This window comes from Chroicocephalus ridibundus, chromosome 2, assembly GCF_963924245.1.
Source record: "Chroicocephalus ridibundus chromosome 2, bChrRid1.1, whole genome shotgun sequence".
NCBI classification, from domain to species: Eukaryota; Metazoa; Chordata; class Aves; order Charadriiformes; family Laridae; genus Chroicocephalus; species Chroicocephalus ridibundus.
The window spans coordinates 165,025,856-165,040,092 of NC_086285.1; the positions used below are offsets into that span (position 1 = coordinate 165,025,856).

Consider the following 14,237-nt stretch of genomic DNA (forward strand, 5'->3'; position numbering starts at 1 on the left):
TGCCCCTCGTTGCAAAAAAGCATCATCCAAGTAAAGAAGGTTTGGAAAGAGAATGGATGTGAAAACTGGCAATCTACAGCACATGCTTCAAAATTAGTCCCAGGGATTTCAGGAGAAAGATACTCCGTTACAGCTGCAGAAGTAAAATTTTCACTGTACTCCAAAATCGGGTTTACAACGGGAAAAAAAATAAAATCTAATTTCTTCAAGAACCACAAAGGCTCCTCTATTTAATCCAACTTCGGTGGCGCCAGCCGGGTCGATCCAAAGCAACGCTGAGGAGCACTTGCTCACCTTCTCCACTACAGATTTAGGAAGGTATCCCCGGGTGAAACCGTGTATGTGACCCCAAAGGTTGCCCCCGCTTCTCTTTGGATCATGCCACCCTGCTCTCCAGCAAGTGCGGTAGGAGAAGAAACCAAAAAGAAAAAACCCACACCAAAACCGAAAACTAAACCCCAGAAAACCCCAACACGCACAAAAAAGAAGAAACCTCAACCACTTCCCCCGCGCTCCCACCCGGGCTCTGAGAGGCAACCACAGATTTACCGGGCACGCCTGGAGAGAGGCCGGGGCAAAGTCGGGCTCCGGCGGCGAGGGGACACCGACACCACCACCTCCTCCTCCCTTTTCCTTTCCCTTTGTTTACTTTACGGACCGTCCCGCTCCGCCCGGCCGAGCTGCGGCCCCGCCGCCACCGGCACCTCGGGCCGCCTCCCGCCGCATCCGGTGGGACCGGACCGGACCGCCCCGGCCCCGGGGGGGAGGGTGGGAGCGGGGAGGGCCGGCCGGGGCTGGCAGGCCGGAGGGGACGGCCGGCTTCTCCCCGGGGCACCGTCCGCCCTCTGCCCGCAGCCTCCTCTCCTCCCGTTCCACCCCCATCCCGCCCGTCCCCACGGCGAAGCTCCCTCGCAGGCGCCGCGGGGAGGAGGGAAGCGGCTCTGCCCGCACCCCCCCAAGCCCACCCTCCCCGTACCCGCCTTCCCCCGCCTCGGCCGGCCGCAGCCCTCCGGCCGCGGGCTGCCCTCAGCTGCGGGCACCCACCGTGGGCACGGCCGTGTGTGCACACAAGCGTGTCCCCGTGGGGGGTGAAGGGGGTGTCTCCCGTACCCCCCCACCCCACCCCCGGTGTCCAACCAGCCCCTCCCGAGGGGCACACCAGGCACGGGCGGCTCTTCCCCTGAGCAGAGGGGGCCGACGGGGGAGGGGGGCACACGGAAGGAAAAGCCGCTGTGTTCCCCACCGCCCCCCTTTCCCCACACAAACCCCCTCTCCCCACACAGACACCTTTTCCCTACGCAGCCCCTCTTCTCACCACGCAGCCCCCCCCTCCCCATACAAACACCCTTTCCCCACACAGAAACCCCCTTTCTCCACACAGATCCCCCTCACCCCACGCACGCCCCCTTCTCCCTACACAGCCCCCCCCCACACACCCCCATATGTAAGTTGGGGGCCTCCTCTCTCCCTCACCCTTCCGTCCCCCCCCTCCTCCTCCTCCTCCTCCTCTCCTCAGGCATCCCCCGCCGCCAGCACTCACCGCGCTACGGGCAGCCGCCTCCGGGCGGAGGGGCGGCTGAGGCGAGGGGGGAAGGAGAAGCGGAGGAACCGTCCCGTCAGCGCCGGCTGGCCGAGGCCGCCCCGCTCTAGCTGGCTCTCCGCGGCCAGCCGCCCGCCCGCCCGCCTGCCTGCCCGCCCCGGCCACCCCAGGCCGCTCCCCCGCCCTCCCGGCGCGCTGCACCATGGGATGCGCGGCTGCCCTCTCCCTCCTTCCCTCCCCGCCCGCTCCGCTCCCCACACTAACATGGCTGCGGGGGATGGAGAGGGGGGTCAGCCCGACCGGGGAGGGCGGCGGAGGAGGGGGGATCCGCCCCGCCTGCGCAGGCGCGGGCTGCGGGCCTCAGGTGGCGCGAGCCCCGGAGTCCTGTCAGCGGCGATGGCGGCGGGGCGCGTCCCGTCCCTTCGCCGGCCTTCAGGGGCTCTTCCCGCTCGCCTTCCCCGGGTGGCTCGGGAAGAGGGGAGGTTTCACCCCTTTTCCTCCCTCGGTCCTCCAGAAGCGCCTCTTGAGGTCGCGTCCTCGCCGTCTCTCTCCTTCATCCCTGGCCGGGCGGCCCAGCTGCCCGGCGCCTCACACCGACTGGCGCTGTGGCCTTTATTGGGACCCCGGTGTCCCCTCCTGAGGGACATCAAAGACACAGGCAGCTGCTCCCCTGAGGAGATGGGGCCTTGCTTCATTTCCACGGTGGCACAATTCTTCTCTTGTTTCCACGCTGGGATATTCTCTTTCAAGGAAGTCCTTGCGTATTTACTTGTATATGACCACAGTGTTTGCGTGCTTGTCAGTCATTGAGTATATTTAATAACCTAAGCCTGAAATAGACATTTTAAAAGTCCCTATTAATCCAACGCTTGCCTCTAATGGCAGTTGAACTCGGATTTTGCTCTTCTGCATGCTCGAGGCAGCCTGAGCATGAGCAGATCCCGAACTTGCCCTCTGGAAGTGTCCAGGGTGTCTGGAAACGGGAGGTAGGATGCGTTTCACTTTGGTGTTTTACGTATCTGCAGCTGAGCCAGTTGTCTGGGCTGCCTTAGAGTCCGCGGAGAACTAGTCGATACAGTCAATGCTGTTGGGATGTGACTCATCAAACATGGGTAGCTTACTTTAGGGTATGACAGGTCGTGCTCTTAAACTTCCCTGTGCTTATTAGTTTTCCAGGCACCATAAGAAAACCCAAGGGAGATGTGCTGAACAAGCAGGCACCTACATCATAAATACAGTTTTTCAGGTGAATCCCACCTAAAATGTCCCCCTCCAGGAGCCAATCCATCAGGTAAGCTCTGAACATGATACAAATGCATTGAGCCCCATCTAGAAATAAGTCCTAGAAACTCTTTTAAGCAGCAGTACAGCATTCCTAACCATCTTTTATAGAAAAGCTTGTCCATTAGAGTAGCTACTAACAAAATGGGAGACTTGGTGACTCCCTTAACCCCAGAGATTCCAACCTGAACCTGGCATTCTCCTGGGAGAGTCCTTTAACCAGCAGGCTGTAGGCGAGACAGGACAGCAGACACGCTCTACCCTTTCTACTGAAGCTGGACCACTCTGCAGAAATGAAGGAAGGAAGGAAGGATGATTTCAGTTATTTTGTAATTATTGGTCTTGGGATCGCTATTGATGCTCTTGCCAGAAAAGGTAGAAATGCGCTAATTAAAATTACTGATGACAGAAAGTTGGGAGACATCAATAAAGAGGATGTTCACAGTAACACACAGGAAAAATCCGATGCTCTTGAGGACTGGGATAGTAAGAATGGAAGGAAATGCATGAGTAAAATAGGAGCATGTTTTCTGATTAATACACAGGGAAGGGGTGGTATAAATACTGGAAAGGGAAAATGGAGCTTCATAAATTTTTATGATATGGTTGTTAGCAGTAGCAGGGAATTGCACTAAATGACCCTTCAAGCATTTGATCCCAATTAGTAATCATTTCTCCTTTGTCTCAGCCTTCATCCAAAGATGTTAAAGTGCTCTAGCCTCTCAGCAAACTTGTGAAGAAGATAGTTATCCCCGTTTTTTTTTACACTGGAAAGCTGAGACAGTATTTGAGTTGCCAAATTCACGCATTATTCACTGGATGAACAGGCCTAAAAGCAAATAGCTCCTTTCCAGGCCTGTATCCTATGCATACAAGATAGGAGCAATGCCTGCTTCCTGTTGCGCATAGTATATTATATTGATTTTATATACCGATTTAATAAACATTCGTCGTCTCAATATCTTTTCAAATGTCCTTGCTCTAATAAATAATTACTATTCCTGTGTTTTTATAACTTTATCCTCTGGGCAACATCAGTGTACCCATTCTCTCCATCTTACGGGTGGAAAAACTATGAAGAGATACACGGGTGATTGATGGAGTAGACAGAGGGAAGCCAGAGCAATGGTAGAACGGTGAATCTGATTCTTGTATTTCTGCTCAATCTTTTAATAGTTACACTTTTTCATATGGAAAAGAAGTATGCTGCCTGAAGTCCTTGGGAGCTTTCCCATTGGTTTTAATGGGCTGAAGGCAAGCCCAAAATAATATATCAAATTGATGGTTTGTAGCAATTCCTGAAAAGCTTCAGTTTCAGGTCCTGGTGAGATTTATTTTTTTTTTGTTGGTTTCTTGTTACTTTCTTTCATCAGCAAAATGCTTGTAAAAAGAGAAGCCTTCAGCAACATACTGATTTTGATAAAGCACTACTGGGAAATCTTTCTCACGTTACAGAATGCAGTTTTTAGTCAAATGTAGAGGAAGTTCTGTAAAAGCTCGTGGTTCAGGCTCTCAGCTGGGAGAGGGGAGCTGTGGTGATGTCCAATGAAAAGTTACATGATTATCGAAAAGGATAGTTTCAGTGGAAACTCACGAGACATGGCTAGGATAATAGTCATGGCTTCTCTATGGACGACAAGGCATCTAGATTCAAATCTCTGCTGTGTTTTTTTCCCCTCCAACTTCAGGGCCTCATCCAAACTAATTGCCTATGAGAAAGGTGCTTCCAGAAGCTCATCCATCCTACCCGTTGAGAACACAATGAATCGCTCTCTGATCACCCTTATTTTTCTCAATTGACTACGGGAGAGCCTAGGTAATTAGCGTAAATCTTTACATAGCTAAACTTTTATAAGTTGTGACTTGCACCTTTGTCTTCTAAGGTTCTTATTTTCCTCTGATTCTTGAGAACTTGCGCGGAAAAGTAAAATCATTTTCTTGCCCGCTCTGGCTACACAGAGGTTGTTGGTAGGTGGAAAAAAGACTATCCCCTATAATTTATTACGGAATGATTAATATTGAAGTAAGACATTCAGTTTAATACTAATGATATTATTTGTTCAGTCCATGCCATTATCTCATTTAATTTACAGTGGTTATTAAACCTGTGCCGCATTGGTATAAACAAAAAGGGTAGGAAACTCCATTATAGTGTAGCATGTATTGTCTTTCCTTTTATTAAGTGATGGAGCTGGGGCTAATGGCTGTAAAGAGAACTAGTTCTTTCTGGCGCTTTGGAGCACAGCTGCAGTCAGGCATCTTCAGCTTTTTCTGCAGGCTGGTAAATATTCATTAAAACAACCAGAGTGATTTTTAAGAAACGTCTAGATGTGGCGCTTCAGGGCATGCTCTAGTGGCAGAGATTGTAGGTTGTTTGCTTGGACTCAATGATCTTAAGGGTCCTTTCCAACCATGAAGATTCTGTGATTCTGTGATCAGGCTGATGGGAGACAGGTAGCTCTGAACTGCAGGGCTGTTTCAAGCTGTGACAATGAAATGCGGAGGGATTTGTAAAAAAAAAAAAAAGGGAAAATGTCAAGATGTTAAATATTTCACAAAATACATAGTAACATTCTTCATCATAAGAGCTTTTCTTTTTTAATCATTTAAATCAACCCCAGATAAAGAAGTCTCCAATTGCATACATAAGCAGTCTGCATAGTACCCTGACACCAGTGAAGGAAAAGTGCATAGTAAATTCCTATTTTATAAGTAGGTAGAAATAAAACGACGATGCCCATCTTGTCAGAGTTACAACCTGCTGCAAACCTGATGCTGCAAGTTTTTCTCATGTGGGAGTTTTTATATAGAGTTTTCATATTTAATCAGTCGGGTCAGCGGCGTGCGTTACCTTGAGGGATCAGGTCCTACGTTGAACAATGAATAACGCCGAACAGATGGAGGACGAGCGTTACAGCAATTAGGGGCACAGTGGTGTGTGCAGCCTCATGGTTGGAAGGTACAGACTTGAACAATTAAAGGCACCAAAATGTTAATAATGTTAATATGCATGTCTTTGCTTCTCTCTGCATTTAAAAAAAAAAAGGCAAACCATTATATTGTCATTTCTGGGCAGTATCTAGAGTAGAAGCTGAATGGAAAGTCACCAGTTGAGGTGTTTCTAATTTATTTAAAAAACGAAACAAAACAAAACACAAAGAAATTCTTAAGAAAAGCTTCAAGGGAAATCGGCAAAATTGCGTGGGATCAGGAAGGAAATTTCAGGTAGAAAATTTGGTGGGGAAAAAACTAATTAGCAGCTGGGGGACCCACTTGATGGGTTGCTGTTATTAACTAAAACCTCCAAAGCAAATGTTAATGTGTTAATTAGAAGCAGCGTAATAACTTCCTAGATTTCCCAGTGGGAAACAAAACAAAAAAAACCAAAACAAAACAAAAACAAGACAATTTTTTTTCTGAATATAACTGGCTAAAAACAAGCCTGGCAGCAAGGGAACACTCCCACTGTGTTCTGTTCCGTTTTCTGGTGTGTGTTTGCAGCGTTGCTACCAGAACGGTGACGCAGACCACCTTACCTGGCCTTCCAGCAGGGTGACTAGGTGGAAGCATGGGACCAAGAAGTTTATTTATCTTTTTAGAGAATCAAACAAAATCTCTGTCCTGACTGGTAGCTTCAATTTCTAGAAAGAAAGGAAAGGTCCCACGTTGGCTTAATTAACTGGTTCCAAGGAAGAAATGGAAATTAAAAATTAGAGGAGAGATTAATTCTCTGGTTGGTACAAAAGCACAAGAGAGCCAGGAGACTCTCAGATGGAGCCCTAGTGTGATGGCATGGAAAGTAACAGTCATGGTCTATCCTAAAGGGCTGTACTTCCCATCAGAGAGTCTTTTCTTCTCATTTTATTTTGGCTTCCATGATAGAAATCAAACCTTTTTTTTTTTTTGCCAACCAAATCTCAGTCAAACTCTTAGCTGAGCCCAATCAAACCATATATTTTACAATTGCATTCTGTTGAGATCACACAGCATAAAGGGATGGAGTTCCTATGGACATTTAGAAACCCTTGAATTCTTTGACTTCTGCAGTTTTCTACCATTTGGATGCCTCGAGCTGTGCTGCCCACTTTCTCAGCAAGGCTCAAGAGAGGAGGAGGGGATTCAGCGCTCTTAGTGGGGCTGGCTTCTGGGACAGCCAAGGATGGTGCTTACGTTCCAGGAGCGAACTTGGTGGCTTTCCTCATAAAAATATAGACTTTCATCTCTTCCAATTCTGAGCCAACTCGCAGTCCTTATATTTTCATTTAGTCAAACTGGTATTGAAAAAAATCCTTTTTTTTTTATTATTTATTTTGTCCTTATGCAGTTCTGGTTCTTTGTCACTAATCAGATCAAGTCAGCTTCTTGCAGGAACTGTGACAGTAGCGTCATCGCTCTGTTCTCTGTCAAATCCCTCCCCAAATCCCTTCAGCTGCTTTGGTGAGCTTACACTTTTTCTGTAGAGCTTTTTGATGTGTAAAATGTATGCGATGTTTTGATCAAAGGAGTTCTTGTACTTAATGCAAATTTCAACACACTTACGGCAGGCAGATGTGAACGTATAGATCTAATCCTCCTGATCTCTGCAGGGTGACACTGGGCCCATGGGACATCCGTCCTGCCAGCAAGGAGGGCTGGGATGATGGGTGGGGATTATTTTTACATCTTTATTTTATTTTATGACTGTGTTAAGTCCATTTATGATAAGGTTAACTAATGTTCTGAACACCTATCGTTTAAAAGGTTAATATTTGGAAAAACTTGCCTTTTTTTCTTTCATATTTTCTTCAACATCTGAGCAAACAGCAAAAAAAAATCTGCTGTCTGCAATCTTTTTGGCCACTTTAAATGGCATTTGAGATGTCAGAGAATAATTTTCTGTAGATTTCTTTTCAAACACAAAACCAAATACATTAAGTACGGAGACTATTTTCTGTGGGTATTTATGGTCATTGCTGACCAATCTCATAGTCAGTGAATGATTTTGAATATATGTGAATATTGATTCTTCTAATGTTTTATTTCCCAGTCTCTGTTTATTCAATTGTAGTATCACAATTTTGTTATCAACCTAATTTTTACTTCTAGGCAGAAGGAGTTCTGACGAGACAATGTGACCAGTCATCTTGGAATCTGTCCCAGAATCGTGAAGACTTTGATACTACTTTGATTTGGATTGCAGGAGTGGGATGCAGGACTAGTACTTGTTCCATATGCCTTTCCTCTGAGTTACAGTGTTCTCCTCGTCTTCTCTGAAGTTTTTGCCCTGGAAATTTACTGATTCTCTCTTCTCTAACACAAGAGCGGGGGATGGGGGCTCCAATCGCTCCACTGGACCAGGCATGGTTGGCTTTGAGCGCTGTGTTGCATTGTGGGACACGGTGAAGAGGACACATTCTACAACTTCTGGGGTGGGGTGAATCTTCCTATCCTGTATCCTGTTTCAGAGGCAATCCCCTTGCATTACATTTTCCTCTTGTTAAAAAGAGGGTTTTTTAAGTTATAGGCAAGATATTGCTGACCTGTATGAATTCATTTTACGATGGCTGCATAGAGAGTCCCTGCTGTCTACATGAAGTCATTACTTGGGAACCACTGAATGAGTGACCTCATCAATTTAAGTCAGCCAGGAGGTAGGAAGCTTCTGTCATTCCTCTAATTTGTTCATTCTGTGCTGCTTTGAAAGTGGAATAAAAATGGAATAAAAGAGGATTGTAATTTTCTTGAGCTCAGGTCCTTGCTCTTCAGTTGCCTAATTAAAAATTGATCATTTATTCTCTTCTAGGATTCTGCAGGGAAAGGATGCTGCTCTTGCACAAAGTTTTTGAAGAGAACCTCTGTAAGGGATAAAATATGGAGCTAATTATCATAGCAGATATGTTCAGAAGACAGTGATGCACTGGAAAATACTTACTTTGCAGGATTGTCGAATTCGTGAATATCCTGTTCTTTATCCCTTCAGTACACTGTCTGACATTCACTGGCGTGTATGTATTTGCAGTATAGAAAAAGAGAGATTTTCTGTATTGTCTTCTTTTCTGTGTTACACACACAGTTCTGCCTGCTAGTTTGCTCAGTACGGGCACAACTTCGCATCTTTTGGAGGTGTTCTGTGACGTGCCTTTGTATCTGACTATCTCAATACCACACTTGAGTTTATTTACTTTGTAGGAAGAATATTGCATACAAAAAAAGGTAAGAGTGAAAATGTGTAGTTTGACTTAAATCAGTGTGTTTTGCTTTTGAGGACTAAATGAGTTGATTGCGGTACATGTAGGAGCGAGTTCATACTTTACAATAACCTCTGAAGAATAGACCACATTCCTTAACAATTGTATTCTTATATATCCCCATGTTGTCTGCCATTTCAGTTTGATGTAGCAAGCACTGAAAAACACAAATATCTCTCTTGGGTTCCTTTATTCTGAAAACAATTGCTATAACAGAAAGATTGCAGCCAGATGCATTTCAGTTTGCACAAAGATTTTTGTTCTTTGTGGCAATCTAACATCCTTGCATCAAAGCCACTATTAGTTATAGAAAAGTGAATTGACAGCAGCTGAATCATTTATAACAGCTTTTCATCAGAATTTGTTCTTGAAAATTTTATTCTCCCCCCAAAAAGGAAAAACTGTAATAGTAATTTTTATTGAAGCAGTTTTAAAAGTATGGCTATTTAGCTTTTTAACAGAATTACTGCATTGAATAAAGGCTGCTTCTGGAACAGCAAGAGAGGAGTGTACCAAATTATGGCTTTCTCGTTCTAAAAGAGGCAGACATTTCTTTCCTATGGGTGTCTGCCTCTCTAGAAAGTTATCTGGCTGCTGTGGTATGCAGGAGGGGAAAAAGCCTTGTAAATCAGATGTGGATTATTTCTTATTATTTATTTAGAAACGTATTTTTTGCACATCACAATATTAGCTTTGTAAGAGTATTACTTATCAGCATAATACACAGACCGCATATTTAACTGTCACATAGTTTCCTGGGTGGAAGAAGCAGTGCAGTGTTAAGTGGCTTTTTCTGCTATGAACTTCATGCGGGGTTTAATGTCATTTCGTGTTTTGATGCCTCCAGTTCTGGTCTGTAAAACAGAGGTGGTGATTGCGTAGCTGTGGGGAGATACTGGGAGTTACGGTCAGGAGAGGTTCAGAAAAGAGGTAGAAGCTGCCTGAACATTGAAGGCAAAGTGTGTGAGCCAGGCGTTTTTCTCTTCCTTCGCACGGTTGTTTTCCCAACCCTCTTATCTGTATCATAGGAAAAAACCTCCTACAGTTCCAGTGAAGGACTAGGGTTGTGTGTAACGGAGAAGCAAAGATTTCCTTACTGTTTTGATGTTGCTAAATCAGCTCCTGCATCAGACTTCAAAAAAAAAAAAAATCTGTTTATGTTAAGCTAGTTACAGTCTGAGCTGCTTTGTTTATTGACCAAGCAGGTGTAACAAGTGGAGAGATTTTTCAAGCTCCTGTTAGTTACCCCAGTGCTATCTTTCGCTATGATTTAAATCAGATAAATGCAACCAAAATGTAATAAAAATAAGTAATAAATATGTAAAAAATACAAAATAAAAAAAGACCGCTAGGACATTTGAGAGATTTCATGCTTAAAAAGCAAATTCTTGTCGGTAGAGGTAGATATTGGTTGCTCTTTGCTGTAAGGAGAGGAGCTCATTTGTCTGAAAACAGAAACTCACAGGTGTTGATGTCAAGAATAAAGTCCCTCGCTTCTCACTATGTGCCAAGGAAAATCTTAATATTTGCAGAGAATATTGTTTTCCTTAAGTAAATAATATGTAAATATTCTGTGAAGCATACCGTATTTGGGGAATATTTATATATTTTTTCATTATTATGATTTATTAAGGGAAAAAAGCTCCTTGAGCATATCAAGGTGTTCCAGTGACTAGCTCAGAAACTCAGGGTCAGCTACGGAACCACCGGTTGGAATGCCTGGGAATGCCTGGGAAGGCAAACAAAGAACCGGGTGCTGGTGGCAGTGTTTCTTCCAGATGCTAACATCTGGGCTACTTCGCACCTAGACCTCTCCCACCCTTCCTGTAGCGAGAGACCACTTGTAGGCTCCAGGTTTATATGTTTATCTGTATTCTTTAAAGAGTATCAAGTCTCTGTCAATCATTATAGTATTTCAGAAGTGAGAGTTCAAGAACAATTAGAAGTTTTCCATGTACTTTCTAGTACATTGAAAAGCAGTTGTCTTTGCTAAGGACCAGATTATACCAACTACCCTAATATAATATGGTTTGTGCACACTTATAATATACACATAGAGTAAACGCAAAGGGTATACAGAACTAGTGCAGAAAATAGGATTTCACTGTGGTATTATCAGCTCTAAATTAAAACAACAGTACATTTTAGAGAAGTTTTGAATTTACTGTGTTATATGCTAAACGGATTTCTAAAGAATTCCAAAATTTTTAGGTAGAAAAAGAGAAACAACTTCCTGAAAATCCCTCCAGTACCCAGCTTCCAGTTCCATTTCCAGTTTGCCAAGCCACGCGCAGTGTTACTTAGCCGTGTTATAAAGCTGAGACTGAACCTGAATAGATTTTTAAAATCAGTTCTGAAGTTTTTGTTCTGTTAAAGTCAAATTGCCTTTAATATTTAAGCCATAATACAGTATAACATTCTAGTCTCTTTTAAGCACCACTGGGTCATGGTATAAATGAGTACTCTTCTTTTACAAAACTTCATCTTTTAATAAAATTAGTTATTAATTTGACAGTTGTTGCCATTTTGATCTTAGAGGCATGTGTTCAGTCTTACAGTTGGATTCCTCTTTGTGAGTTGAAAAGTTTCAAAACATTTTCACTTTTAACATATTTAACTTTTTCTAAATACACATTATTACAAAAAATCTAATTTCCAATGTTTTGTGCACAGAGTTCCTATCTTATGGCTTGCTGTAATATGGTACCTGAGAGGTTTAATCACTGAAGTGTTTGAAGGCAGTATTGTTCATGTGGGAGAGATAAAATGTGAAATTTAGATAAAATATTACATAAAGTTTGGCAATGGAGCTTCTGGAATGTCAAGTTTATCAGTAATTCCCTGCAGTGGAGAGAACACCCTTTCTCTAGGGCTGGTGAAGAGCTGGAACAGTTTTATTTACATCTAGCGGAAATTATGAGAAAATTTGCAGTTTTTATGGGGATAGACCCAGTCCCTGCACCGCTTCAGTCACTCTCTGCCTGAGAAGTACTCCACGGGAAGCAAAAATTACGAAGAACAAATTCAATAGTAGTGTTATTTTTAAACTACTCTGCTGGGCAACGTCCCCTCGCTAAAAATAATACAAATACTAGACTATTGACCACAATAAATGAGGGCTGGTTTAGAGTCCATGAGGCTTCTGTTGTCTTTCTTACACTGCACCCTGAGCGTCGAGTATTGGAATTACTGGAAAGTCACCTGTGGAATATTTGATGTCCTTAACTACAGGCTTAGTGATGTTTATTTTTAGGTACACAGATCCAACAACCCTTCATTATTTTGCCTTTTCACTCTAAATCAAAGCATTTGTCTTGAATTTCAAGAGACATACTTGATACATTCATTCATGAGCTAAAATAAACTGAAGTGAGCCCACAGAGGAAGAGATTACTATAGGAGAATGGCTTTTACTAGTGTTACGCCAGCCAAATATTTGCAGTATTGCAATGATTCATCCTTTTTCCTCTCTTGTTCAGCAGAATTTTGGAAAGACAGACTAAGGAAGGAGCTAAAGATACTTCTAGTCCAAAAGAAGATCAAGTCCTTTTTTGGTGATTAATTTTAGCTGAACCAAATCCTCTGTTGCCGTAAGGTGACCACAGAAGTGAGCGGAACCGCCCCTATTCATCCCAGCTGAGGAGTAAGCCCTTTCTCTTACACTTTCATTCCTATTTATTATTTATTTAAAAATAAATGCTGCTATTTAACATGCCTTATTTCTATGAAAGGAAATACTCAGGCTTGGGGACCTGTCCTATGGTGACGCATAGACTGGGACCATCCTGCAAGGAGCGAGGCTGGGACTGAAAGGAAGCTCATGAGTCCTCGGTGCGGTGCCCGGCTATCACCAACCGCCTCATGGGATGAGCCTGACCCTGAACTGGTCAAATTCAACTACAAAACCGGTAACTGCCCAGTAGTAAACTAGTCAGGAGCGAGAAACCTTCTTTCAGTCTCCACCCCAAGTTTGTCTGTGGTGTGATTTGTGTTTGCCTTTTTCCACAGGCTGGACCTCAGGTGAAACAGTTCTTTTCTTTCCCTTTTCTCCTGCTCTGTATCTAAAGGCAGCAGACAGTTCCTCTCTCTCTCCCTTTAAGGTGCCTCCCCCTTCTTAAATAACTTACTTCCGCATTCACTTTTGGGTCCTCTCCCTTGAGCATCCGCAATGCGAAAACATTAGTTCTGTCCCAACTGTCTTTGGGAGCCACTCAGATACTTCCCTCTGAAATGAAAACTGTGTTTGTGTTTGTTCACGTCAAAGACCACTCCCAGGGGACCCTACAAGCAGTTCTGTAGGTTTATCTCTCTTTGTCCTATACAGTCCTCCAACACCCTACTAAAAGACTTCTCACCCTCAAAAAATGATTTGATTAGGCCTTATGGCAACAGGGAAGAGCCCCAAGAGCCCAATTAGGTGCATCAGTCTGCTCTAGAGAGGGTTTAGCCCTGAAAACCATGCACATCATAGAGTCATAGAATGGTTTAGGTGGGAATGGAGCTTTAAAGATCATCTAGTTCCAACCCCCTGCCATGGGCAGGGACATCAGAAAGCCAGCTGCGTCCTGAGCTGCATCCCCAGCAGCATAGCCATCAGGGCGAGGGAGGGGATTCTGCGCCTCTGCTCTGGTGAGACCCCGCCTGCAGTGCTGCATCCAGGTCTGAGGCCACCAACATCAGAAGGACACGGACCTGTTGGAGCGGGTCCAGAGGAGGTCACAAAGATGCTCCGAGGGCTGGAGCACCTCTGCTGTGAGGACAGGCTGAGAGAGTTGGGGTTGTTCTGCCTGGAGAAGAGGAGGCTCCGGGGAGACCTTAGAGCCCCTTCCAGTACCTAAAGGGCGCTACAGGAAAGGTAGGGACAGACTTTTTAGCAGGGCCTTTTGCGATTGGACAAGGGGTAACATTTTTTTAACTGAAAGAGGGAAGATTTACATTAGATAAAAGGAAGAAATGTTTTAAGCTGAGGGTGGTGAAACACTGGCCTAGGTTGCCCAGAGAGGTCGTAGATGCCCCATCCCTGGAAACAGTCCATGTCAGGTTGGATGGGGCTCTGAGCAACCTGATCTAGTGGGAGGATGTCCCTGCTTGTTTCGGGGGGGGTGAACTGGGTGGCCTTTAAAGGTCCCTTCTAACCCAAGCTGTTCTATGATTCTGTCTTTCATCAGACCAGATTGCTCAAAGCCCCA

The 14,237-nt window shown here is 44.6% G+C and overlaps 1 protein-coding gene across 3 annotated transcripts in view; it reads right to left on the minus strand.

The window, feature by feature from the left end:
- The window catches only part of PTK2 (protein tyrosine kinase 2), a 222,768-nt gene extending 220,993 nt beyond the window's left edge, over positions 1-1,775 (minus strand). For 2 of the 3 annotated variants that reach the window (XM_063327608.1, XM_063327605.1), the window contains exon 1: positions 1,541-1,775. The gene's annotated coding sequence lies outside the window, so the exon portion shown is untranslated. Of the gene's footprint in view, positions 1-549; positions 642-1,540 lie in introns of those variants that run through there. The other variant, XM_063327606.1, reaches the window with a different exon arrangement.
- Between the last annotated feature and the right edge of the window lie 12,462 nt (positions 1,776-14,237).